Source organism: Coenobita brevimanus, chromosome 57 (assembly GCF_032717465.1).
Source record: "Coenobita brevimanus isolate Jiangsu-jjx chromosome 57, ASM3271746v2, whole genome shotgun sequence".
In the NCBI taxonomy this organism is placed as follows: Eukaryota; Metazoa; Arthropoda; class Malacostraca; order Decapoda; family Coenobitidae; genus Coenobita; species Coenobita brevimanus.
In genome coordinates this window covers 39,676,488-39,703,461 of record NC_137010.1, presented here as the reverse complement: position 1 = coordinate 39,703,461, position 26,974 = coordinate 39,676,488, and the positions used below count along the sequence as shown (strand labels likewise).

Here is a 26,974-nt window from a genome sequence, read left to right as displayed (position 1 = left end):
GAGATACAAGAATATAGTAAAAATGACTTCGTCGGGCCAAAGGAGCTAATCAGTTGAAGGAAAAGGTAAGTGTGGAGAGAGAGAGAGAGAGAGAGAGAGAGAGAGAGAGAGAGAGAGAGAGAGAGAGAGAGAGAGAGAGAGAGAGGTGGATTCAAACAGAGTTTCATTTCAATAAATACCCAGGAAAACAGATGGGAGTGGAGAAAGATATAGCCGGGAACATAAATACTCACTCATGTTCTAACGATTAAGTAACGAGACTGTGAACACTGATTTTCGAAATTCAGCGCTGCTATTTTTGGAACCAAACATTTTTTTCAGACTGTATTGTAATGTTTCATAACTGTTTGGCAAAGAAATGGATTGATATTATTGCCTGCAACCCTAATTACATATGTCACTAGCTACTATGTTTCCAAAAATCTCGTTGTCGTAGCCGAGGTGTTTGCAAGAATGTTAGATTATAGGGGTGTAAGAAAAGAGAATTTTCAAGTTGGTCTTATGTATGGCAGGAGAAAGATAAAGATGAGTGTGGGGTTTGATTATAGTAATACTGTATTCTCAAGGGAGTTATCTTGACAAGCAGTACTAAGGTAAGGCCGGTTTATGCTAGCTAACGCCGTGCCCTCTACTCCTGCCTTTTCCACCGTGCCTCTCCTGTTTCCTATTGCACCCCATCCCCTTCTGCCCTGTCTCTCCAATTTCCCCTGTATATGACTGGTTGGGTCATGTGTGTGGGCACGTGTATGTGTGTGGTGTTCTTCCATTAGGTGTGTGGTGTGAGTTTCCCATGACTTCATAATGTGCTGTGTGCGAAATTCCCTAGCTAGATTCTCCATTGCTGTTTCATCCACCTCTTTCGAATTTAAGCATGACTTTTCCTCAAACCTTTATACTGCATTAACAGCATATATGTCACTAGCTATTATGTAGTGTGTTACATCTTAGTGTCCTGACATCACTCGGTCACGCCAAGCAGTTGTATCTACGACAGCAGGTATTAATAATTTACATATTCTGTCATAACATATTAATACGTGGTATTCATCACAATACAGTATAGACACAATAATACTGTAGAAACATAACATATCGAAACAATATATTGTATGAAGTAAATACATGGTAGTAAGAACTGAACATAGAACACTGCATTGTAGTGATATAATGTATATACAGTATGCATTTATACAATGGTAATATAATGTCAGTACCATGACAAATCTATAGTAGTCAGTTGTAATAAGATTCAGCCATTTGCAATGTACCCATTATCTATGTATATATAAGATATATTAATATTGCTGTATAAAATGGATACATGTACAGTACTGTATATCAGTTTTATCATGTATGCACAGTTAGATTAATATTATGTAATATGTTACCTCATGATTATCCTTCTTTTCTCTTTTTTTTTTTTTTTTCATTTTTTTCTTTGTATATAAAATTTACAATATTTACATAATATACACATTTCACTCTTTCTCTCGTAAATAATGATTCCAAATCTGCAATCCTTGCTTGCACTGTGTGCATAGCCAATAGTAATATACTAAATACAATGGAGAAGATTATAAAGACAACTGGAGCTGGGCTGTACACATAATATGGACTGAACATACTCATACTCAGTTCTTCCCAGGGCTTCATTGTTTGGTTGATTAACTGCATAGTTTCAAACTTAGGTGAAGTCTACTTAATATTTGTGCTTATGTTTAATCCATCTTAGGCAGGGGTTGGAAGTGTTTATGGTGTGATTAAGGATGGTATAGTGATTGTTTGTAGCTAATGTGGACAAAGATGGCGTAAGTACTGTACAGCACAAAAGGTAGGTGCTATGCATAGTCCTGATGCTGAAGTATAAGATGGTGGTGTATCTGGACAAATTACGAAAACTGATGTGTTATGAGTGAAGTAGAAAAACTGTGAGTGCCCGATGTGCCGATGTAGTTAGTTTATCTGCAGCAAATGTGAAGTTGCACTGCTGATGAATGTCATTATTTCTTATAATAGCTATTTTACAAGGGACTGCTCCAGTTGGCTGAAACGTGAAGATGTATGCAGGACAAAGGTGAACAGCATGTAAAGATGTACGAAACTTGCGTTCAATCGTTGATTCACCAGCAAAAGTGACAGTGTCCTGTCTCTTGGAGACCACGATAAGTTCTGTATTGGTGTTGATGTTGATGGCGACCAAGGTGTCATTCTTCTTAGAAGGAAAAGGGTATATTTGATGGACTGTGAACAGATTATCTAATATGAATGGTACATGAACAGTCACTGATGCTGGTGTTGGAGTCACTTCTAAGTATGCATAATATAGCATGAGATTCCTATCCTGAAGCAAATGCTTCAACTAAGTTAATGGTGATCTTGCCATTACCAGCATTTGAAATACCTTTCATCAAAGCTTGATAACGAGCTCTGGTGTTGTCTAACTGAAGTATTATTAATTAGCTGACCCAGTCATGCTGAGATAGATGATAGTAATGATGAGCATTATAAACTGGCTCTTGGTGAACAATAACTTTGCTCGTTGTTTCATATATAGGAGTTTCCATCGATACCTATATCATGTAAATGCTGTACTGTGGCATTTGTAGCAACAGTTGCACCTGTTTTTGTTTGTTCGTTATGCAATCTAAATTTATTTCTGAATGTATCAATTTCTTCTAGTTTATTGTCATCATTTGTGTTCAGTTTTTGGGTTGTGTCCGAGGTTACATAATTGCTGGCTAAATTCCTTGAGACCCTTTTTAATGATCAGCGTGAACTTGCTTTTCTTCGCCACTCGACAGTGACTTAATTACTACCTTATTGGGTGTTCTCATAATATCTCTGTGTGAACCTTAAGATTTCAGTGAAAGTTTGTCTCTATTGTGAATGATGCCATAGACAGTGTCTCCTGTGCTGATAGTTGATTCTATTACCCTTTTATCAAATGACTCCGTCATTTCTTCTTTTGACATCGATAATTGTGTCGTCGCCATTTTGTGTATATCTTGGAATTCTCTCAAACCGAGTTTAGGATAATCGTTATATACAGATATTTTTGTAGCAAATGCTCAGACGAAGTTGCGTCCATGGTGCCACCTCTCCATGCCTTCCTTCCTGCTACACGGGCATCTGGCAGCACTCATGACTGGAATGTCACTCAGCCATACTGCAGGACTTCTGCCTATCAGAATTCTTTCATTCCCCGAACTGCATCTCTCTGGAACTCGCTTCCCCAGAGTTGTTTCCCTCCAAACTTCAACCTACAGCAGTTCAAGTCCAGCTGTTACAGACATTTTATGAATGAAGGACACAAGTAATCTGGTGTATGGATTTTTTTTTTTTATTCATTTGTTTTTCCTTCCTCTGTTCTGTTATTAAAAAAAAAAAAAAAAAAACTATACGGGCAAATTTTCACCTCCTAAGTTCTCGTACGGTAACCGCTTGTCTGTCCCGTAGATAATGAAATGGGTTGTGTCCCCTATAGACTTGTTTGTTGCACAATTATCTGATGCTTCCACTCTGGGAATCCAATCATCCCAGCTTGTATAATTTTCGTTGAGAATGTGTATTAGCAAATCCAGCACTTTTTTGTTCTGTCTCTCTACCAACCCATTGGATGCTGGGTGGTAGGCTAAGTCATTGACCTTTTTTATATTGTATTGTTTGCATATTTCTTGTAAGATTTCAGAATTAAATTTGCCTTCATTATCAATTCGCCTCCATTTTGGGGGAGGCGGTGGCTGAATCGGTAGAGAGGTGGCTTGCAGTCCTGATGGACCCAGGTTCGAATCCCGCCTGGGGCAGGGAACAGTTTAAGGATTTGAATTTCATAACAGCAGACTTTCCTGATCTACCAGATGACCCGCCGACATGTCGTAAAAATACCCCCGCTAATACCAATACACCAGTCCTGTATGAGACAGCCCTAGCATGTATTCAATATGGACGGTGGATGTTAGCGCCGAAGTGGTGACATGTGGAGGTGTAGGAGGACTACTGGGCCTTGGGATAGGCTACTGCCCCCAAGATATAGGCCCTGAAGCCTTTGCCCGGAGTCGGAGACAAAAAAAAAAAAAACTTATTAATACCTTTGGTGCGGTGAATCTACAGATAGTATGCACAATGATTACTGTTACCACTGTTTCTGCTGTCTTGTCCTTAACTGGGACCAAAATCACATATCTTGAGATATGATCTGTAGCAACAAAGAGATATTAATTATCATTGTAAGATAAGGATAAATTAGGTAAGTCAGCCGCGACAACGTCCCACGGTTGGTTAGATACAGGATATTTCCCTATTAGTGCAGGTGTTAACGTGTTAACCTTTCTGTCTCGCAAACGACTCGTATCTGTCCTTGTGATTGTGTAGGCCTATATCTTTCTGTAACGATGGCCAGTAGTATAACATCCTGGCTTGTCTGACCGTTCTATCTTTGCCAGGATGTCCTGCATGTGGATTATCGTGTATTGTCCTTAAAATGTGAGGTATCATTTCATGAGGTACCACTAGTTGCCTGTTATTATTTCTATGATTTGATTGTCCTGGGTTGATCCTATATAAGGCATTGTCGACTATTGTGAATAATTGTTCAAGTGGTATATGCAGCTTGGGTGATTATATGTCCTCGCCACTCTCCAAGTCATATGATACGTTAGACCACGTTGGATCAACTCTGTGTTTTCGAGATTTCGTCCTGGTTGGGGATTTTTCCCTTAGACGTAATGTTGTGACATGATTTGTTATTAGGTTTCTAGATATTGTGTCCATGGTCAAATTTATTTTGCCTTGTATATAGTGAATATGTACATTATAATTTTAAACCGTACATTTCCATCTTGCACTCCTCCCAGAGAGGAGTTTTTCTTGCAACATGCCCACGAGTGGTTTATGGTCAGTGAATAGGTGATTTTCGTAACCATATACCAAATCTCGAAACTTCTGTAATGAGACGACCACTGCAAGTGCCTATAGGTCTGTAGTGCAATATTTTTTCTCTGCACCTTTTATTTGTCTGCTTGCGAATACAACTGGTTGTTTTTTTCCACACTTATCTTCTTGCATCAGTACTGCCCGTAATCCTTTTAGAGATGCATCTGTGCAAATTATAAATGGTTTTGTGAAATTAGGATAGGCCAAGCAAGGTGCACATGTAAATTTATCTCTTAATTCATGAAATGATAGTGTTTGTTCCTCCCCCCACTGAAATACAGCTTGCATTTTCAGTAGGTGGAGTAATGGTTCTGCTATGTGAGAGAATTGTTGTATGAATGATCTGTAATATCCTGCTAGTCCTAAAAATTGTCTTACTTCATCCACATATGTGGGCTCAGGGAGATCCCTTACTGCTTGTAAATTCTCCTCTGAGGTGTGTATGGCTTTTGCATCAAGCCTGTGGCCTAAGAATTTTATTTCCTTAGAGAAAAATTTGCATTTAGACAGCTGAATTTTCAAACCAGCCTTGACTAACTCGTGTAGGAACTGGTCTAATTTTTGTAAATGTTCATCTGTTGTGTGTTGGAATTATGATATCTAAGAACATACAGATGTCATTTCCTAACATTCCCGATAATACATTGTACTTTAATCACTGGTTTGTGCCTGCAGCTGTCCTTAATCCCATCGGCATTCTTTTATACTGATAATGCCCTGTATTTGTAGGGAAAGCAGTGTATTTGCATGAATCATCATCTAACTCGATTTGGTAATATCCATTAAGCAAAGCGATTGTGGAAAATGCATTTTTTTCTGGCCCAATACTTGCAAGATGTCACTTAACAGTGGCATAGGAAACCGGTCTGGGATTGTGTGTTGGTTTAATTTGTGATAATCAACGACCGCATGCATTTCACTGTTTCGTTTGGGCACTAAAAATAATGGGGCATTCCAGGGGGAGACTGATGGTTCAATAAGACCCATTTTTAACATTTCATCAACATACTGATTTGCAAGGGTATGTTGTGAGTGTGCTACCCTAAATGCTGGTACATACATTGGTTGTGTGTCCTGGTGTACGTTAATCTTATGTTTAATCAGGTTAGTGCAACCTAATTTTCCCCCAGGTAATGCGACTGTCTGTCGGTGTTTTTGTAATAAATCCATAGGATAATTTTCCACATCAAAATATCCTGAGTGAATCAAATTCTCCATTATGCACTCTCTGTCCTTCAATTTTATCTTCTTTGATGTTCCATCTATTGTTACTTCACGTATAAGAGCTGGAAAAGTCTCTAAAATGCATATACAAGTTCCTTTTTTTCGATCTGCACTTCTCCATTCATCTGATTAACTTGGAACACATGAGTTTCTCCATCGCTATTCACTTGACGAAAAGTGTTTTCCACGGAAAGTCCTTTCACTTTCCATGATTCTTCTAAGACAATAACAATGCCATTCTTCATATTACTCTTTATAGTGACTTTCATATTATATGATTTAAGTGGAATAACTACATCACTAGTGAGATGTGCGGGAATTAATGGTGTGGCTTCACTGTCACCTCAGTCCCTGGGTACAGGGGACGGTAGGATTAGGGAGAGCATGTGTATTCTCGTTTTCTTTGAGGTCAGACTGAATCGTTCTGCTAAGGTATTTGATCGCACCAACTCCCGTCGATTTTCTACAATTGTTGGTTGACATTTCTGGTGACATTTCCTCTATGAATTAGTTGTCATATTCTATCCAGTCCATGTGTGGGAGTAACATGATATTCTCTTTCCTCATGGGTCTCAGACCCAATAACATGTTAGCTGTTATTGCTAAGTTCTCTACTATATAGAAATTAGTGGTGATTGTTTTTGTAGTCTTTGTAAAATTGATGTCTAACTGTATTATGCCCTTTATGGTTATTTGTTTGCGATCTGCAGCATATAAGTCTAAATTAGATTCCTCCACGAAGGTTACTTTCCTCTTATTTCTAAAAATCCTTTGTAATTCCTCTTGTGTTATTAAATTCACTGGTGAGCCTGAATCCAGGAGGAATGAAATCTTTTGACTTTCATGGGAAGAGGACACCTAAATACACTCAATCCGCGTATGTCTCTTATATACACTCTAAGACTGTTTTTCTTTATGTATGGTCATTTTTATAGTGGCTTGCCCTTCCCCAGCTTAAAAACAGATATTAATCTTTCAACTGTCTTGCAATGTGACGTCCAATGTTCCGTGGTTTATGCTTTCTGCACTATGGCTTCACCCTTTTCTCTTAATCTCTATCTTCTTTGTGTTTGATATAACACTCAGCTTTCATGTGACTGAAATTAGCACAGTAATAACATAGAGTAGGCCTGTCTACCGAATGTGAGCCACGAGATAACTTTCCACCTTTTTGTGGGGGGGGGGGGGGCACGGTTCCTGCTCTGACTACGTGCAGATTTCTGAGGCTGCTTGTGGCCTTGTGTTTCCGAATGCTACCTTGATGTCAGATGTTTTATTTGTCTGTTCTCAGGTCGTGATCATTTTTGTTCTGCACTTGTGGTAGATGTAGGTTATTTATGGCTGCTGCAGTGTCTGTAATTCTCATTCTAGTTGTACTGGGTTGTGAATGTTTGCTCACCCCTGCTTTGTTGCAGTTCATCTCTACCTCGTTCATAAAATCTAATAAACACATTCCTGGGGTATAGGCTACTGTGTTTGCAATCTTTAATACCCTATCAGGTAATTTACACAATGCAGCTACATAACCAGGGATGTCAACGACATGCATTGGTGATATCTTCCCATTAGCTGTTACCCAATTTGCGTTTTCTATACTGGCTAACATCGTTCTCTTAATTGTGGACATATCTGCTGTTATTTCACATAAGACAGGGATTGTGGTATGTTGTCTCATAAGATCCACGATCTTATGTAACTCTGGAGTTATACCAGGCAAAAAATTTATACTTCCAGAAACTTTCTATAGGAATTCTGTTTTAAACTTTTCACATGTCTGAGCTCGCAAGAACTTATCAGATCTAAGCTAGTCGCCAGCTGGGCACCTTTCTTGGTTAATCCTTATAGGAAAAACAACTATCTTTTCATTCTCGTCTGTTATATGCCTTTTAACAAAAAGTTGTTCACACTCATTAAGAAGTGACATTACATCAATGCTATCTGTGCCTGAGAATTTTGTGAGAGTTTTACCTTCATGGTACACAAAGACAGTACATGATGTGGAGAAGTTGAAGCTGTGGTGTTAGGTCCGCTCGCCATTGTGTTTGTTTGTTTGGTCAAATTCACTTGAAGTGCCTTATTATGAGACGGAATTGCTGCGTATGTATTTCCGGACTTATGTACCATATTGAATAAGTTTTCATAAGTATGTAGGACTGATCTTTAATCATCGTTATCTACGTCAGAGAAAACTGTCCAAGAAACATCATTATCCTCAACTCCTCTTACAGATGATGTGTTTTTTTCTTGATTTCATGTGTGTGGTGAACTATGTGCGTCAGTTACATTTTCCTCTCATTCTACTAACTGTGAATCGTCACTGGGTAATTCTAATGCTGTCCCCTCTGACACCAATTTTTTTTTTTTTTTTTAACATCCTATAATAACACTAATCACTAATTAAGAGGCGTATATTGCTAAGGAATGTTGCCTAGTTGTACTCATGAAACACTTACTTCATGTATGTGCTAAATGTATAAAGTAGATAGCAACAGTAGTTAGGAATCAATACTATATATATATATATATATATATATATATATATATATATATATATATATATATATATATACATAATTGTTACTGTTGGTACTAGTGTAATGTGTGAACTGAAACTTGACAAATTAAGCACACTGGCCTGGCCGAGGTTCGATCTCAGGCCCACACACTTGATACAAGCGCATGTTACCACTGAGCCAAAGAGAAGATCGCTGCTTTGCCTCTAAGCAACACGGGCTTTTATACACCCTATTGCATCACTCTTTTCTCCCCTTGGTGATTAATTTGGTAGTTTTGAACACATGGTAGCGTAGCACCAAAGGCCACCATTGTGGGCGCTGCGGACCACACCGGACAGCTCACCCCCAGGTTGTAAGGAGTAAGATGCTGTCAATAACATCATTGCCCTCCAAGCCTCGCCTCACGTCCCACACCACTGCCAACCAATGTAATAATTGGAATGAAACTTAACAAATGAATCACACTGTCTTGGCCGAAATTCGATCTCAGGCCCTCGCCCCTTGATACACACGCACATTACCACTGAGCCAAAGAGAGGATCCCTACTTTGCCTCTAAGCAACGGAGGCTTTTATATACCCCATTACACTGCTTCTTAGAAATGGACTTAATATAGATAACTGAAGAACGTATATGTACAGTCGGCAAGATTTCCGACTGGACCACCTGGTTGTGGGATTTGGCTAACGTGGCAACAGCGCGCGCCCGTGTGTGTGTGTGTGTGTGTGTGTGTGTGTGTGTGTGTGTGTGTGTGCCCGACATTTTTTCGGATCGCTAAGCTTCATCCTTCGTATTATATTATGTGGCCATTGTATTATGCTATGATATAGGCTAATGAATATTATGTGATTGGGATAATGGACTGTGTACTATACTATTTGTAGTCTGAATTATATAAAATAATTCCCTTGCCTTGCAGCGTGAACCACGATACGGGTTGAGTTGTGGTTCAGAAACAGAGGGCAAGTTCACCCAGAAATGGCGCGATGGAGGGGGAAGGGGGGAGTATGGGAGTAAGCAGCCAACAGTTATATATTCTTAGTCATTACAGTATAGTTATCAACGTGTCAATGTTATCCTGTGCCCTGTTTGATGATAAACCTATTTACTTTTATTATCTTTATATAGACCCGATTACACACTAGGATACCCCCTCCCTAGTTAGCGGAAAACATGCCCTGCTCCACCACCTCGACTCTCTCTCTCTCTCTCTCTCAACCTCCTCAGCTGACTATCAGTAGACACACACACACACACACACACACACACACACACTATCAGTTTGTGCTAATGCGTAATGACGTTGCATTTAGTATGTTTACCTAAAATTTAATACTGTGTCAAAATACAAGTGCAATACATAACCACCTCACATGGCGGATTACGTTAACCAGTAATCAATACTTATTTGCAAAGTTTATGTTTCAGTAATAGTCATGGGGTAACCAGACCCACACTGATATTTTCGTTAATGCTAAAGGTAATCGTGTGTTCTGTGGCGGATACCAGTTAGCGGGGAGGTGGCCGCTGACACTTCCAATCCTCATAGCTATGGTGGTGGGTTGTAGTGTCACTGCAGAGGTTCCTGTTCCTCCAGTTATGTCAGTAATTAAACTTAACATGTTGATGAACAGCCATTTCTTATGAAAAATACAAACAGCCTATATGGAACTATGAAGCATATTGTGGGAGCTTTCCAGCTCTCACGCACCAGTCACAGTCTTGGTCCTTTGTTTCAGTATTGCCAGCCTGACAGTGTGCAGTGTTAATGAACATGCTATTAATATTAGTTCTACATGCTTATTTACATTTAGAACAACAGAATTCAAAACAGGATTTCATTCAGTACACAGAATGCCAAATACAGCATGTGTGTGTGCGTGTGCGTGTGGGTGTGGGACAATACGTATGGTGGGGGTGGAAGGAGTATGGTATGAAATTTGTCATAATGGTAATATGGGTGTGTGCATACGTGGCTAAGGACGTCCACGACTGATATGTAATCTTTGCCTTTAACACTTGATGACACACACTTTAGTATTTACTTAGGTTCTATTTATAAGTCTGTAGCATGTTACATTATTATACTATTATGATTTTGTTTGGGGGGCGAAACCTGAAACACCATATAAAGACAAACACTGAAGTATTATAAAACTGTGATATGGAATCCATATTTTATGAATAACTATTTCTTGCAGGAGAAAATAATGTTATTTTAATGTTCATTATAAGATTACACTGTAGGAGCATTTGTTTTTAATGGTAGCTTACCGGATTCCAAGCGATCAGTTTATTAAGTTATACTAGAGCATAGATTTATGCAATATATCCATTATATATTGTATTAACTATGTCATGAAGGCTCACACAGTGGACTTTCACGTAAACTACTTCGAAAAGGCAGCAAGTTCAGTGTTTAATAGGATACGAAGTTCACGTATTTTTTGATGTGGTTATAAATCCAGCTGTCCTTTACTGGCCAATGTAATTCGTTATAAAATGAGAATGGTCAAGTGTAAAACCAATACCCTATGTCGCATAGCAGTTTGAAAATGATCACTGATAATAATTTATGATTACTGTATGACCCTCCCGATTGACCACACCCAGAATCTTTGTTTTATTTATTTTAATGTTGGGCCACTTGGAACAGATATGAGTAAATGACACGATAGCCCACGTGTTTTTATTGAATATAACCCAGCCAGTATGAAGTTTCTTGATTAATGTGATACGTGGGTGTTTGGTTATCAGGTAAAAGTGAGAACTTACACACACACACACACAATATATATATATATATATATATATATATATATATATATATATATATATATATTTGGTGGTGAATTGTAAGAATTATGGTAAACAGACAGGTTGAGGAAAAACTGGAGAGTGTGGAAGAGCAGTAGGTAGATAAAGGCCAGAGTATAGAGAAGCGTTGATAGTCTTCTTCATATGACTGTTACCAGGAATTTTGTATTCATAAAATTTAATGACAGAGAAAAGATTTCTGCAGGCGACAGTATTGTAATGCATATGTATAAATTTACTGACGATATTTTTAACGACCATATTTTTATACTATCACTAAACAGTTTTAATATTATTAAAAAAACATTTAGGGATCAACTGATATTCATAGCAATAATACGTCTAGATGAACGCATATTACCAACACTCGCACCACTGTTCATTAAGCCTTACAATCCTCATAAAATATACCAAACAAATAGTGGATAATGAACCTTAACATGAAAAACGGTGGTTTTTCCCAAAGCGTCAAAGATATTAGAAATGAAACTATATGAGCGATGTATGAATATTCTTTTCACGTGCAGTTACGACCGTAGGAACATCTTCGAGAAGGCCAGAAGTGGACACGTCACCTGCAATGTCTGGGGGTGAGTGTGCATCCATGGTATGGGTGACGTCACCAGGATAGAAGGGGGTTTCACTGCTAAAAAATACATTGAAATTTTGCAGGATTTTTTCCTCCTCAGTTCAGGAGCGGAAATATCCGTTTCCTCCCGGCCCTATAATTTTTGTTCAGGACCGCTGCCCCATCCACACGGCGAGAAGAGTCTCGGAATGGTTTGCAGGTCGAGAGGACTTGCAGCTGCTCGACTGGCTCAGTAAGGAAGCAGACATGAACCCCATCGAAAAAATATGGGGGATTATGGTTAACTGTTGGGAGCCTGAGAGTGAACTGGCCCACAATCACGCCTAGTGGGAACAGTTCAGAAGCCAGAAACAGCTCATACGGACCATGTCGCCTCTATGCAAACAGACTGAGAGAGGTGATCGAGAAGGAGGGTGGGTTACTTCCTACTAATGAATGAGTTCCATACAAATCTTATTATTTTTTTTTTTATTATCCTCTGATTATAATGGATATTATTCCATGCAGTATAACACTCTAACAATAACTTTAACTTACTATAACTTACCTGACAATATAACTGATACGACACTATCTTATACATTTTGCTCACTGACATGATTTTTATTACGGGGACTTATACAGGAATTAGTGACATTTATGTGCATTTCTTAACGCAACTTTCATGTTACAATTGCAGTTTTTTTTTTTCCATTAAAATATGAAGCTTTCTTGACTAGCACAATCACAACTCCCTAGACATTTTGCCAACTCGCTAGACATCTTGCCACCTGTTCACATGCCTAAGGTGCTGTTTTCCAGTCGTGATAAAGATTTTTAAAAATTACTCAGGAATAAGTTGGTCAGTGTGTGATCAATAACAAATACGGGTAAACTACTAACAACTGCACTTGCTGTCTGCTCGATGTAGTTTTAAGTGAACGTCCACAATGACATCACTTATAATACAATACATAACATAACTCAAAGCTAGAGTATAACGTAACATACTGATCAAAGGAAATCCGATAATCTAAGCTTAAGAATCGCTGCACCTACAACGTATTTAAACAGATGTTATAATACGGTAATATTTCTTCCTGAAATATTGTTATTCATGTATTTTGCCACACATAATGCATTTTTTTATATATACATTTCAGTGTTTGTCTTCATATGCTGTTTCAGGTTTCACCCCCAAAACATAATCATAATAATATAATAATGTAACATGCTACAAATTTATAAACAGAACCTAAATAAATACTGAAGTGTGTGTCATCAAGTGTTAAAGGCAAAGATTACATATCAGTCTTGGACGTCCTTAGCCAAGTATGCACACACCCATATTACCATTATGACACACATTTCATACTCACTACACTCCTCCCACCCCCACCATACGTATTGTCCCACACCCACACGCACACGCACACACACATGCTGTATTTGGCATTCTGTGTACTGAATGAAATCCTGTTTTGAATTCTGTTGTTCTAAATGTAAATAAGCATGTAGAACTAATATTAATAGCATGTTCATTAACACTGCACACTGTTAGGCTGGCAATACTGAAACAAAGGACCAAGACTGTGACTGGTGCGTGAGAGCTGGAAAGCTCCCACAATATGCTTCATAGTTCCATATAGGCTGTTTGTATTTTTCATAAGAAATGGCTGTTCATCAATATGTTAAGTTTAATTACTGACATAACTGGAGGAACAGGAACCTCTGCAGTGACACTACAACCCACCACCATAGCTATGAGGATTGAGGTGTCAGCGGCCACCTCCCCACTAATTGGTATCCGCCACAGAACACACGATTACCTTTAGCATTAACGAAAATATCAGTGTGGGTCTGGTTACCCCATGACTATTACTGAAACATAAACTTTGCAAATAAGTATTGATTACTGGTTAACGTAATCCGCCATGTGAGGTGGTTATGTATTGCACTTGTATTTTGACACAGTATTAAATTTTAGGTAAACATACTAAATGCAACGTCATTACGCATTAGCACAAACTGATAGTGTGTGTGTGTGTGTGTGTGTGTGTGTGTCTACTGATAGCCAGCTGAGGAGGTTGAGAGAGAGAGAGAGAGAGAGAGAGTCGAGGCGGTGGAGCAGGGCATGTTTTCCGCTAACTAGGGAGGGGGTATCCTAGTGTGTAATCGGGTCTATATAAAGATAATAAAAGTAAATAGGTTTATCATCAATCAGGGCACAGGATAACACTGACACGTTGATAACTATACTGTAATGACTAAGAATATATAACTGTTGGCTGCTTACTCCCATACTCCCCCCTTCCCCCTACATCGCGCCATTTCTGGGTGAACTTGCCCTCTGTTTCTGAACCACAACTCAACCCGTATCGTGGTTCACGCTGCAAGGCAAAGGAATTATTTTATATAATTCAGACTACAAATAGTATAGTGCACAGCCCATTATCTCAATCACATAATATTCATTAGCCTATATCATAGGATAATACAATGGCCACATAATATAATACGAAGGATGAAGCTTAGCGATTCGAAATAATGTCGAGCATGTACACACACACACACACACACACACACACACACACACACACGGGCGCGCTTGTTGCCACATTAGCTAAATCCCGCAACCAGGTGGTCCAGTCGGAAATCTTGCCGACTGTACGTACGTTTGTATATAAATGAAGTGGTATTGTTAAACTAACAGAAAGAGTTAAATGTGGTAAAAAGTAAAGCGTAAATAGCTTGTTTAGGGTGATGGAGGGTGGTCGGGGTCAGTTGTGTGTGCAAACTCAGGTCGTAACATCAAAACATTGTTCTTACTGCCTATTTGCTTTTTTTCTCCTAATGCAATTATCCTCTATAACCCTATCTTTATTGTTACTTTGTTTGATTGTTCTAAATATGATAATTCTGCATGTAATTATAATGCACGTTTTATATATGTTTGTTCAAAGTGTTTGTCTATCAGTTTTGTAGTAGCAATATATTAGTAAAAGTTCAGTGATGAAATTCATTTGTGAAGTTATAAACAAAAAAGGATACTATGTTTCAGCTCTCTGGGAGAAATAGAGTAAAAGTATTTTCACTCACTCAACAGGAGGTGCAGGATGCTGTCCTCAGCGGATTGTAGTTACACACTCAGGCAGGCCGTACAAGTAGGTGATGGTTGTTAAGCTGACGTCACCTTGCCCCGTCACCCTCAGCATCGTGATGATAGAACAGTGGTGAGTAATGGTGAGTATTAGTGAGTAAGGTGAGTAATGGTGGGTCAGGGCTGGTGAATGCAGGCTTAGGCATTGCTGCATTGTCTCTCCCCAGTCACCACTAAATCAGCGCCTCCTCAATCTCTGCTTTGTTGCTTCTTCACATCACTTCCTCCTCTTTTTAAGATGAACTTATAGACTTGTGATTACTTGTCCAGCATTTAATTGTAGTTTCTTGCTGCATGGTTCGAACTTGTAGCTGATCTTGGGTACCATCTCATCTCGTAATATCTTGTTTTGATTGTAGAGTTGATTCTTAAGTTGTTCGTTGATTATTCATTGAGACATTAATCGGCATCGTTTATCGCTGTTGTTTATCAATGTAGCGGTTCAGGGTAATCGGCTGGTGCATATAAAGTCATAAGACGTATGGTGGGAACTTGCAGCAATTTTTGTTTTCTATCTTCTTAATGTTGACTGAACCGTAGAATTGTAATATCTTGTGCTGAAAGTAGAGTTAAAATCGTAGATTCTTGTGGTTTATCGTGAATCGTAGAACTGTAGAATGTTGATTGTTAATAAAATCGTGAACCGTTAATCGACTGTAGTGGTTTGTAGAGATGCTGCCGTCAAAAATCTCGTAGCCATAACCGAGGCGTTTCTAAAAATGTTAGATTATAGGGTTGGAAGAGGAGAGAATTTTTCAAGTTGGTCTTGTCGTGGATGGCAGGAGAAAGATAAAGATGAGTCTGGGGTTTATAGTTTTTTATTCGCAAGGGAGTCATCTTGACAAGAGCAGTACTAAGGTGAGGGGGGTTTATGCTAGCTAACGCCGTGCCCTCTACTCTTGCTTTTTCCACTGTGCTTCTCCTGTTTCCTATCGCGTCCCAACCCCTTCTGCCCTGTCTCTTCAATTTCTCATTTATATGACTCATGACTGGTTGGGTCATGTGTGTGGGCACGTGTATATGCGTGTGGTGTTCTTCCATTAGGTATGTGGTGTGAGTTTTCCATGACGTCATAATGTACTGTGTGCAAAATTCCCTAGCTAGAATCTCCAATGCTGTTTCCTTCAGCTCTCACGGATTTAGGCACGACTTTCCTCAAACCTCTATATTGCATATTAACGGCATATTTGTCACTAGCTATTATGTACCGTAGTGTGTTATGATATCTTAGTGTCCTGACACATTATATCATTCGGAAGCATGAGTGGGCGTGGAAAGCGTGGTCCGCATTCAACTTGGCTTTGAAGAATTAATAACACTTATTCCTCAGCTATTGATTCCGCACACTGCATATCAATACATTATTTTGTGTTACTGGTGCAAACCGTGTCGTGAGTAAAGCTAAATTTAAATAGCATGCAAGAGAATGTTAAGGCGCATTATGCATGACAAATCGCTACGGGAAAGGTGTTAAGGAGCCTCCTAAGCCACCTAGAATACTATTAAGTGACTTACGTGTGTGGTCGAAGGCAGTGATTAAGTAAGGACAGGGTGAGGACGCTGTGTGACCCGCCGGGGTGTCGTTCCAGCAGGACCATCAGTCGAACGTCCGCGGGCAGAACACAGAGCCTGGGGAAGCACGAATGAGTAGAGTGGATGGCTGGGTGGTTTGGATGGCTGGTGAGGGGATGGCTGGATAGTTGGAGAGAGCGGTGAGTGGATGGTTGATTGAGGGATGGCTACACAGGCTGATGGCTGAAAGGTTCTTATGTGGATAGTAGGATGGCTGAATGGTTAATTACGTGAATGGTTGTTTATGTGAATGGCTGTTTAGACTGTAAGGTAAGGAAATGGACGGTTATTATAGGCTGATAAGTAGGTGATTGAGGGGATGAATGGTTGACATAAAACACACACACACACACACACACACACACACACACACACACACACACACACACACACACACACACACACGTACACATACACACACACACACACACACACGCACACACACACACACACGTGTGTGTCTCAGTTACACAGACAGTAGGCCAGCATGCTCTCCAGTACAAATTTCTCTAACTATCTTCACCAAACTACATGCACAGTACACACTACACTTCCTATTCAAAATTCACCAAAATGGCGTCGATTTATCAAGCCTCGGAGTCCCCAGAGGGGGGGGACCATAAATGCCCCCACCATCTGCCCCTCTCCCGGTGACGACTCAAGGTGCCTGGAACCACTGTCTGACTCTCTTCTTCTTCATTTCTGCAACATTCGCGGCCTTTCCTCTAACTTTCGCACTGTTGAGCACCACCTCTCCTCCTCTAAACCTCACCTTCTTTTTCTAACGGAGACTCAGCTGTCTGAGGCAACTGACAGCAAACCCTTTTCTGTATCCTCCTACTTTCTCTATACTCATTTCAAAGCCAAAGGTGGCTGTTGTGTATATATACGCAATGACTTATCTTGCTCTCATGTTCCTGAACTTGATTCTTCTGAATTCTCCACACTCTGGCTTCGGCTTTCCTGTCATTCTCTGACTAAATATATCTGTGCTGTTTACTTATCCCCTAATTCTACTGACTATCAAAAATTCTTCGACTATCTTCCTTCTACGATGGAACACATTCTATCCATTTCTCCTTTCACTGAAATCTCCATTCTTGGAGATTTCAATGTTCACCACCACCTTTGGCTCTCCTCTCCTTTCACGGATCCACCTGGTGAACAAGCCTACATCTTTTCTATCCTTAATGACCTAGAGCAGCTTGTACAGCACCCTACCCGTATCCCTGACCGCCTTGGAGAGAGCTCGAACATACTTGACCTCTTCCTCACAACTAATCCTTCTGCTTAGTCTGTTAATCTTTTCTCTCCGTTGGGCTCCTCCGATCACAACCTTATTACCTTAACCTGTCCTATCACTCCGGTACGGCCTGTGGACCCTCCAGGGAAACGTCGTCTGTGGCATTTTGGAGCCGCGAACTGGGAGGCCCTCAGGCAGTACTTCTTTGATTTTCCCTGGAATGATTATTGCTTCCATGGCCGTCAGCCATCTGAGTGTGCCTTGCACATTACGGAGGTTATTCTCTCGGGCATGGAAGCATACATTCCTTTTCTCATATCCTTTGACTAACGCAAGAAAGCCTTGGTCACGCTTGTTCTAATGCTGTCCGCAATAAGGAGAGGGCCTACAAAAGGTACCGGAGCCAACCCACCCCTGAATCACATCATCTTTACGTTTCTGCCCGGAATCGTGCTAAGTCTGTTCTTCGCTCTACTAAAAATAATTTCATCCATACTAAATGCTCTCAACTCTCCAACTCGAATTCTTCCTGCTCCTTCTGGCACCTTGCCAAAAATCTTTCTAACAACTTTACCTCATCATCCTTCCCTCCTCTTTTCTACTCTGATGGTTTTGTAGCTATTTCTTCTACTGATAAAGCAGATCTCTTTGCACCTACTATCTACTCCAATTCCACCTTAGACGATTCCGGTGCTGTTCCTCCATCACTTCCCCCCTCTGACTTACTCATGGCTGACATTAAAATTTCTTCAGTTGATGTATTTTCTGCCATCACTGGCCTCAGTACTAACAAGGCATATGGGCCTGATGGGGTCCCTCCTGTTGTTCTCAAGAACTGTGCTTCTGTGCTTACACCCTGCCTAGGCAAACTCTTTCGCCTTTGTCTGTCAACTTGTACCTTTCCTTCTTGCTGGAAGTTTGCTCTCATTCAGACAGTCCCAAAGAAGGGTGACCACTCCCAACCCTCCAACTATCGTCCAATTGCTTTAACGTCCTGTATTTCAAAAGTTTTCGAGTCAATTCTTAATAGGAAAATTTTAAAACATCTTTCCTATCACAACCTTCTTTCCGATCGTCAGTATGGGTTCCGTCAGGGACGCTCCACTGGCGATCTTCTCACCTACCTTTCAGACTCCTGGTCATCCTCGTTTCGGGACTTTGGCGAAAGCTTTGCCATTGCACTTGACATCTCAAAGGCTTTCGATCGAGTCTGGCATAAATCTTTAATTTCCAAACTGCCCTCCTACGGTTTCTATCCTTCTATCTGTGCCTTCATCGCTAGCTTCCTTTCTGGTCGTTCTATAGCCGCTGTTGTAGACGGCCATCGTTCTTCTCCTAGATCTATCAACAGTGGTGTTCCTCAGGGCTCTGTCCTATCACCAACTCTCTTCCTTTTATTCATCAATGATCTTCTAAGCTGTACATCTAACCCTATCCACTCATACGCTGATGACTCCACCCTTCACCTTTCCATTCGGTTCCCGCAACGCCCATCTCAACAGTTACTTCAACAAACAAGGGATGAGGCTATGGCACACCTAATGTCTGACTTGGCTCGTATCTCTGACTGGGGTGAAAATAATATGGTTGTCTTTAATGCGTCTAAGACTCAGTTCTTACACCTATCCAACCCGATAAAATCTTCCACAGGTATACCCACTAATGTTTAATAATATTCAGCTTAATCCTGCATCATCCTTGAACATGCTTGGGGTTTCATTTACTCGGGACTTATCTTGGAAAGATCATATTACATCTCCTGTAAAATCTGCTTCCAAGAGATTGGGTGTGCTAAGCCGACTCCGCTCTTTCTTTACCCCTGCACAATTGTTGACTCTATACAGGGGTTTTATCCGCCCCTGTGTGGAGTACAACTCTCATGTGTGGGGAGGCTCCCCACATACAGCTCTTCTCAATAGGGTGGAGTCAAAGGCTTTTTCGTCTCATTAACTCTCCTCCTCTTACTGACTCCCTTCAACCTCTGTCTCTTCGCCGCACTGTTGCATCTTTATCTCTTTTCTATTGCTACTTTAATGGTCGCTGCTCCTCTGAACTGTCTGCTTGCATTCCTCCACCTCTACGACGGGCGCGTAGCACCCGTCTGGCAGCAAACTCTCATCCCTTTTCTGTCCAACTCTCTAATGCAAGAGTTAACCGTTACTCCCAGTCTTTCATTTATGCAACAGGTCAGCTCTGGAACTGTCTCCCTGTCTGTATTTCCTGCTGTCTATGATCTCCAGTCTTTCAAACGCAGTGTGTCCAGGCATCTCAAAATGATCGGATCTTGAATTTGGCTCTATATTGTATTTTGTTTTTCTCTTGGAGGGAACTGTTACTGCGGGCTCATGGCCTTTGGTTCCTTCTTCCTCGCATAAAAAAAAAAAAGGATGGTTGGGAAGATTGATGGTGGATACAAAATGAGTGGCTGGGTTTTTATCTGTATAGTTGAACTGTATTTACATGGATGGTTGGAGGGGGTTTAATAGATAACATGTTAAGCTTAATGAGCAGTAAATAACATACACCTCTGTGGATGTGTTGATAAATGGATGACTGAATAATTAAATGATAGTCTGGTGGATGCCTGACTTAGCTGTATGAATGGCTTGTAATGTGAGTGTATGCTAATGCTCTGTCCACATTAACTTGACCTAAATTTAACATCTCTCAAACTTGAATGAAGAGCTGTAACAAGGGATTAGCAGTAGGATAAGATGACAACAGAGATAAAATGTAATGGGAAGGAAGTTGGACCCTAGCAGTGCAAAAGTCTGCCAACGAGTTGCGGGAAAAAAAAAAAAAAAAAAGCTGCAAACAGACGAAAATCTCCACCATCTTAACATGTACGGATTATAGTGGCATAGATACTGAATAATTACACGGCTTAATAACTAAATGGATGTAGGGTAAACTGGACAGAAAGGCATGATGACAAACGGGAAGGATGGGGGTTTGGAAAGATGACTGGGTAACGTAACAGACTAACGGAGATAACAGGGAAGAGTAAACAACGGATTACTGGAGATTAATGACCAGCCTGTTGTTTCACTGGTTACGTGTCCCGTATAATAACAGATGCTTAACATATGCACTACGATCACTTTATATTTTTTTGTTTTTGCTGTAGGAGACAATTTTTGAACTAGAGGGCTTAGATATGGCCTTCATTAACCTCTGCTTTATTAAGTAATTTGGCAGTAGTAGAAAAAATAAAAATGAAACTGAAGGGATACGCTGATAACTGATGGAAGTGTGATGAGCTTGTTGAAATTTCTAGTGGATCATATTTTGCTTGGAGGGATGAAGAGAATGAGGGCAGGTGGATGAAGGTATGCAGATAAATCCGATAAGGGAATGTGGAGATATAGATGGGCGGAAAAAGGATATAAAAGTGAAAGAAAAGCATTTGGGAGCCGATGCTAATCGCCCACAAGAATATGCTTTTGGCCAAGTCCAAGATTTAGGCCATATCTTAATAAACTGAAGGTTTCATGTTGATAGCTCAAGCCGTTCATGAGATATAATGGTGCTAAAGCTGGGGAATAAAAACTAGTTGACTTTTGGCAGTCAGTTTGGCGACCTTGACCTTGACCCCAAGTGCCCATTTTCGGACTCGTGCAAGATTCTGGCCATATCTTGTGAAGGTTTCATGTTGATAGATCAAGCAGTTCATGAGATACAGTGGGAACACACACACACACACACACACACACACACACACACACACACACACACACACACACACACACACACAAAGAGGCAGGCAAAAACATTATGGCTCTGCTTTCTAAAGGCGGGCGATAAATAAGAAACACATAACCATAATGCGGCAGGATATGACTGTTTTCAGAGAGAGAGAGAGAGAGAGAGAGAGAGAGAGAGAGAGAGAATACCAATAAAACAGTTTAAATACAGACGAACTAATTACATATTAATGTCTGGGGAACAGTGATAAGCGGAAGTGTAAATGAATGTAAAAATGATGGATGAACAGATCAAGAAATATATAATGAGAGAAAAATAACAGGGTGTGTAGATAGACAGACAGATAGACAGACAAAGTAGACGGATAGACAGCTAGATTGACTGAGACGTACTGGTGTAGAGAGAGACAGACAGACAGATAGACGTGTACAGTATGTATAAAGAGACATAGACAAACAGGCAGGATATACTAATGAAGGGACAGAGAGACAAAAAAGCACATGACTAGGCGGAGACTGACATATAGACAGAAAGACACACACACACACACACACACACACACACACACACAGATGGAAACATGTATAGAGGTAGAGAGAGAAAAAGACAGACTGGGAGATAGAAGTACGAACAGAGCGAGAAAAACGGACACACAGACAGACAGACAGACACAGCTAAGCCGATACGTTTGTTACTGCTACACAGGAAGAACCGATATTGTCTTGAAGTCGGGCTCTCCGGAGGATTTATTGGATTTATGTTGATGGACTGTGTGTGTGTGTGTGTGTGTGTGTGTGTGTGTGTGTGTGTGTGTGTGTGTGTGTGTGTGTGTGTGTGTGTGTGTGTGGTTCCTTTTTGTTTTTATTGTTTCTTATTATTACCTGTTCCTGCTTGTTACTTTTTTCGTGTTACCTTATTCTTTTCTGCTTTCTTGTTATCCTTCCTTTTTAACCATTACTTTTTCTTGTTACTTTACCTAGTTACCTTTCACTTCTTTTTTTAGTTAATTTTTTCCATGCTACTTTTATTGTTACGCTTTATCATCACTTTTCCTTGTTAACTGTTACTTTTTTTCTTTTTATTGTCTGTATCTATCACCTCTCCCTACGTGTCAAGTGGGGTTGGTGAAGGATTAGTGCCCCTCCCTGTAAAACAATTAACTCTAAGCCCTTGGCCACCCCGTTTGGGATACATGGCGTCTGGCAATGAATGAATGAAAATCTATCACCCAATTTTTATTGCCCCACTAGGAGTGCAGGGACCTGGGCTAAATGGCCTAGTCTAGATATTTAAGATCGTACCTATTAACTCGCCTCTGAGCAATATTTTTTGAGCAATAAAATTCAACCACCTCTAAAATGTAAACTCTTTTGGACCACTTTTGGTTGCAGCGTCCTTACCCACTAAACCACCAGGCGTTCATTTACTGTAGTTATATTATTACCACCTAACACAGTAAAATGTTTCCTGGGTTATAAGACCATTTGGCTTATCGCGCAGTGTTCGGTCACCTTGAGGTACATTAGAGTACCAAATGATATCTATAGAGACAGCACGGCCATAATAAGGCTCCCTAAGAACAGCCAGAAATACCAATAAAGAAAGGTGTTAGACAGGAAGACAATTTCACCCAAGTTATTCACAGCGTGCCTACAGGATATTTTCAGACATTTAGATTGGGATGACAAAAGAATTAACATAAATGATAAGCGACTGAACAATCTTAAATTTGCAGACGACATAATCCCTTACAGTGAATCAGGGGAGGAACTACAAGAAACGATAGGTGGCCTGAACAAGGAGAGTCTGAAGATAGGTTTGAAAATGAATATGAAGAAGACGAAGACTGTTTTAAAAGACATGTTTATAACCAACCTGCAAAAATAGTAGCTGCAAGCTAGAATGTGTTGAGGAATAGATATACCTTGGGCAGACAGTTCAGGCAGACCCAGTCCATGGCAATGAACTCAAGCAAAGAATAGGATTGGGATGGAGGTCTTTTGGCAAACCAAGTAACTACATGAAGGATAAGCAATTACCATTATGCCAACAGAGACGGTTATATAAACAATGTGTCCTTCCTTTTCTAACGTATGGGTCGGGAACATGGAGCCTAACACAATCTATGGAAGGTAAACTTAACAGCGCTCAAAGAGGAATGAAAGGATTATGTTAAGGGGGTTACATGGGGTGATATAAAGAGACTTTTCTGTTTAAGGGAACAAACGTAAGAAGAGGATATAATCAATGTAGTAAAAAAAAAAACATAAATGGATGTAGGCTGGTCACGTCCCTCGTACAACAGATAACAGATGGACAACCAGGGCGACTGAGTGGCAGCCCAGAGATAGAGTGAGAGGAAGAGGCAGACAGAGGACGAGATGACAAAATGAAATTCGGAAATTCCCTGGTACTGGATGGAACAGGCTAACAGACAATCGGCTAGGGGTGGAAAAAGATGGGAGAGGCGTTTGTACTGCAGTGGACTGACTCAAGCTGCTGCTGCTAGTGATGACGATGACATCGACTGAACGGATGGTTACCTTTTACAGTATATATATATATACAGTAAATATATATATATATATATATATATATATATATATATATATATATATATAGAGAGAGAGAGAGAGAGAGAGAGAGAGAGAGAGAGAGAGAGAGAGATGTCTATAGATAGATAGATAGATACATAGATAGACAGATATAGATATATATATATATACAGTATATATATATATATATATATATATATATATATATATATATATATAGAGAGAGAGAGAGAGAGAGAGAGAGAGAGAGAGAGAGAGAGAGAGAGAGAGAGAGAGAGAGATGTCTATAGATAGATAGATACATACATAGATAGACAGATATAGATATAGATATATTGTGTGTGTTATCTTTCCTCCTCACTTTTTCTTGTTACCTCTTACTTTATGCAATTACTTGTTATTTTTCGGTTACTTTCTTATTATTACATGCTACTTTTTAGATGCAAGATCTCTCTAGCAGCGGCCTGGTCAATCAATCATTCTGTTGGATTTTCACACACAAGGAGGTTCACTGTAGCAGAGCTGCCATACGGTTGGTTCACTTTAGCGATATTCCACACGATCCCTCATCTATCTTGTACTTTTGTCATTGTTCTAGTCACCGCCGGATTAAGGGGGGGCCCAAGGGAGCCCGGGCCCTGGGCCATCCACCAAGAGGGGGCTCCCACCAGAGCAACTTGTGTTCATTTCATTTCGTGTTTATGCATTACATATTACAGCATTGGATGAATAGTCCCCGTTCAGTATTTCCTAACTAAAAGTGTCCTATTTATATATTAGGATTTAGGTTACCAGTCTGTGGTGTATGCCACTGGGGGAGTTGGAAAGGGGGCCTCCCTTCCAAGCGGGCCCCGGGGCTCCCACATGTTTAATCCAGCCGTGGTTCTAGTTGGTGATGGAGTGAGACATCTCCACGTGGTGGCACCGATATAACAAAACCGCACAGCTGCCTGGATATACAACGTCCCTTAAGTCCTTCCCTGTCCTCCGAAAGCAGAACTATAGATTGCAGATGTGCATCTTTGGCCTGCAGTACACCGAGTTCACGTTCAGATTAACCTACGGTAACAACAGCAGCAACAACAACATCAACAACAACCTAACTTTTATATACACCTTTTATTTGTTTTGTTGTCACTTTTTAATAATCTTTTTCATTACCTGTGCTATTGTATAGCAGATAATGCAGACAGAATTAGTAAAAAAAACACACCCTGTGAGGTGGAGATCTATGCTGATTAACAGCACGTTTTCTTCTCTGCTAAGCTTTGTCAAGTAACTCGACAAAACTTAGTAAAGTGAAATGTTGTTACTCAGACTCTGCAATCCTTATTTTCTTTTTTTTTCACTTTTTGTTTTTTTCAGCTGGTACTTCTTCGTTGTTTTTCTTTACTCTGTTATTTTTATCATTTATTCTTCATTAGTAACTCCCTGACAGAAAAGTCGAACCCTATTTTCATGTAGATTTCAGAAACGTATAAAGAAATGAAACAAAGCATTCGGGGGTCGAATGCTAATCGCCCGCCAACATATGTTGTTGACTATTGTACAAGACACCCATATAAGAAGCCAAATTTAAAGATATTTTGGCAACAGACATACAGACACACATACACTGACACATACACATACACTACATACACTAGCACACACACAGATGCTCACTGACAAAAACTTAATCCCCCCCCCCTTTGCTGAAGGTGGGCAAAAAAAAAAAAAATCGCAAAATTCTACAGAATTCAGCCACCGCGCTTCACAAAAAGTAAATCCATATTATATATATATATATAAATCGCCTCGCCTTGATAATGGTGGGAGATAACAAAATGTTCAATATTCGAATAAGTAGCTTGTCACGACTTTGTGTGTGTGTGTGTGTGTGTGTGTGTGTGATTCTAAGTATTAAACATTCCTTTCCCTGAGACCCAGCAGTCCATCTACACACATCACATACATCGCCGCTTGGGCGCAAATAATGCACTATACAGGCTATACCGAAATATGCTAGGGATGTCTCTATTTAGAAATGGTGTAATGGTATTAGCGGGGAATTTCCAGACAGCAGTGGGCCTTGTGGAAGATCACTTAACAGTATTCATATCCACAGCATATATCCTGCACCAACCAGGGGATCACTCTCGCGTCCTGGCAATCATCACTCCCACTACTCTACCATGTGTGTGTGTGTGTGTGTGTGTGTGTGTGTGTGTGTGTGTGTGTGTGTGTGTGTGTGTGTGTGTGTGTGTGTGTGTTCTTAACTAATTGTATATATACAGGAATGAGTCAAGCTCTAACTGTCACGTGTCTAAAACAATATATATCTAACATATCCTAAAATATGTTAATTGTTTTGGCACACGCTATTTCAATCGGTAGTGCATTCCATTGATTAATTACTCTATTTGGGAAACTGAATTTCCGTACGTCTATATCGCCTCTCAATTTATGTAGTGTTTTGCAGTGTCCTCTTGCTGATGCTTCTCCATATGTTAAGAAGTAATCATTTATGTCTATTTTCTCCTTCCCTGATATGCACTTATATAGCATTATCATGTCACCTCTTTTCCTTCTCTCTCCTGTAGTGTTGGTAGATTCAGTTTATTTAGTCTTTCTTCGTAGCTTAGGTCCCTTTAAGCTTGGTATCCATCTTGTAGCGGCCTCTTTGAACTTTTTCTAATCTTG

The 26,974-nt window shown here is 40.0% G+C and overlaps 1 pseudogene; it reads right to left on the bottom strand.

The window, feature by feature from the left end:
• The window catches only part of LOC145401969 (calcitonin gene-related peptide type 1 receptor-like), a 160,552-nt pseudogene that overhangs the window by 122,130 nt on the left and 11,448 nt on the right, over positions 1-26,974 (bottom strand).